Genomic DNA, 2500 nt, shown 5'->3' with positions numbered 1-2500 from the left:
GCGCCCGCGACCCGCCAGCCGCACGCTTCCGAGCTCCTTCGCTCGCCTCACCGGCCTCCAGCTCCGCCGCCCCGGAGACGGCACCCAACACCCGCCTGCACACACGCAGCCTCCCGAGCGACGCCACGCACTCGCCCGTCCCTTCCGCGGGCAGACGCCTGGCGGCAGGCAGACGGGCGAGGCGGGACGGACGGGGAACGGCGCCCGCTCTCCCCGCCTCCACGCGGAGACCGGGAGGGGCCGCCCCCGCCCGCCCGCCCGCCGCCCGCCTGCCGCCCAGCGAAGCCGGGTCGGGCAGAGCGAGGCAGGCGCGCCGGATGGCAGAGTGCCGGGGCAGGGCGGGGGGGGGAGGGAAGGAAGGGTGCCGCCGACGGCCACGGCGGGAGACTGAGAGCACCGGCCAGGGAGGAGAAGGGATGCGCTGGGGCTCGGCGTCCGCACCACCCGCGGTGGGGGCTCGCCGTCCCGGCGGCGAGCACGCGCTCGCGCCGGGGTCGCGCGTTCGAGGCAGGCCGGCGCAAGCCGACCGCGCGGCGTCTCTCCGCCGAGACCAGACCGCGGAGAGAGGGGGCAGGGTACCCCTCTCCGTCCCGGCTGCCCGCGGGGCATGCACGGGCCGCGCCGGCGGGCATGGGGGGGTGCGGCGCCCGCGCGCGCCGACCCCCCGGCCCCTCCGGCAGCACGCCCGGCTGCCCCCCGGGTCGCATCGGGCCGCCCGAGTCTTTAAACCCCCGCCCGGCTCTCCGACCGAGAACCCTCGGGCCCGGAGCCCGGGGCCCATGGCCATCCCTACCCGGGGGGGCCGCTACCGGCGGCCGCGGTGGCCGGAGGCCCTCCTCCTTCCTCCCAGCGCGCCCCCCCCCCCCCCGCCGCCCCCCGCCACCCCCGGCCCGGCCGACTCGCAGCGCGGCCCCCACGGCACGGCGTGGGGCGGCTGGAGCGGTTGGGGGGGGGGGGAAGGGAGGGGAGGAGGAAGCGTGGAAGGCCGGCAGGGCACGGCCGGTGCGGCACGCGCAGCGCAGCGCCCGGGAGGAGCACGCTGGCACACGGGACCACACGGGTGGGTCACCGAGGGGAGGCAGGAGAAGCGCGGACGCTAGGTACCTGGCCCTGGGGTGAGGGAAACGACCTGAAATCCCCGCGGGGGTGCCTCCCCCGCCGCCGCCCGCCGCCGGGCCACCGCCGCCTCGCGGCGACGGCGGCAGCCTCAGCGGCAGCGACGAGGCGGGGCGCGGAGGGGAACCCGGCACCCGCCAGCCGGCTCCAGCGCCCCTCGGCGGAGCGTCCACCCGCGGGGTGCGCCCGACACCCACCGCCACGACCTCGTCCTCCTCCCGGGGCCCGGGGTTTCCCTCAGTAACCCGGCGCCGGGTGGCAGCTGCGCCCGGGAGGAGAGCCGTGGTTTGGGCCGCCCGCTCGGGCACGACACGTCGCCTCGCGTGGCCTCGCGCGACGCCCCCGCTTGGGGTCCGCCGCGGCGCGGCGCCCGCCCCGCGCGCCGTCCCGGAACGCCTGTCCGCACCGCCTCTGCTAGACGGGCTGCTCCGCCGCAGCCCGCCCCGGGTCCGCCCCCCACAGCTTAGGAGTGGGGACCCGTGGGACCCGTCCCAACCCGGAATGCGATCTCGCTCGCGTCTCCACCCGCCGCTTCCTCCCGCGGGCACCGGGGGAGCAAGCCCCGCCGACCCTCCCACGCACTGCCGCCCGCTCTGCCGGGCCCTCCCCCGGGCCGGACCCTCCCCTGCCCCGGCGGCGGCGGATCACCGTCGGGCGAAGGGGCGGGGGCGGCGCTCGGAGACGGGCACCGGCGGCGGGCGCCAGCGGAGGCGAGAGGGCAGACGGGGACGGTCCCCCACCGGCGGCGGGGAATCGGCGGCGGGCTTTCGGCGAGCGAGCCCCCGCGCTAGCGGGCCTCGGGAGGGCCGTACACCCGCCGGCGGGCCGAGCCCCATGCTCGGCCCTGTGGCGCAGAGTGCGGGACAGGTGAACTCGGGTTCACGCACGGCAACCGGGACACGGCGGGCAGGGGACCACACCGGTGTTCAGTGCCGTCGGCATCGGCAACGAGGCGCGGTGGCCCGGCAGCGGCCCGGCGGTGGGCCGGCGCAGGTTTTGGAATGCCACGGTGGGCCGAAACCCCTCTTCCTCACAGTGAGGCTCGCACGGCCCGCCGGCCCTTCCCCGGCGCGCCCCGCGGTCTCGCTCGCTCTCGCGTGGCTGTCTCGCTCGCCAGAGGGCCGGGAGGCCCCCCCCCCCCCAAACTCCGGGCCGCCCCCCCCCCCTCCGCTTGCGCGCTGTCGCCCGTGACACGGGCCGCGCCGCCGGCCCTCCGCACTGCTTTGTCCGTCCGTCCCGCCGGACCCTCCCCTCCGCCGGCGGGGGGCCCCCCCCCCCCCCGGGCCCCGACCCTTCCCCGGGCCCCGGCCCCGGCTCCCTCCTTCTTCCTTCCCCTAGCCCGCTCCCGGTGAACGGCAGCGAGGTCCTCGGGGGAGTCAGGTGG

Source organism: Struthio camelus, unplaced genomic scaffold, assembly GCF_040807025.1.
Source record: "Struthio camelus isolate bStrCam1 unplaced genomic scaffold, bStrCam1.hap1 HAP1_SCAFFOLD_86, whole genome shotgun sequence".
Classification (NCBI taxonomy): Eukaryota; Metazoa; Chordata; class Aves; order Struthioniformes; family Struthionidae; genus Struthio; species Struthio camelus.
This window is presented reverse-complemented; position numbering follows the sequence as displayed.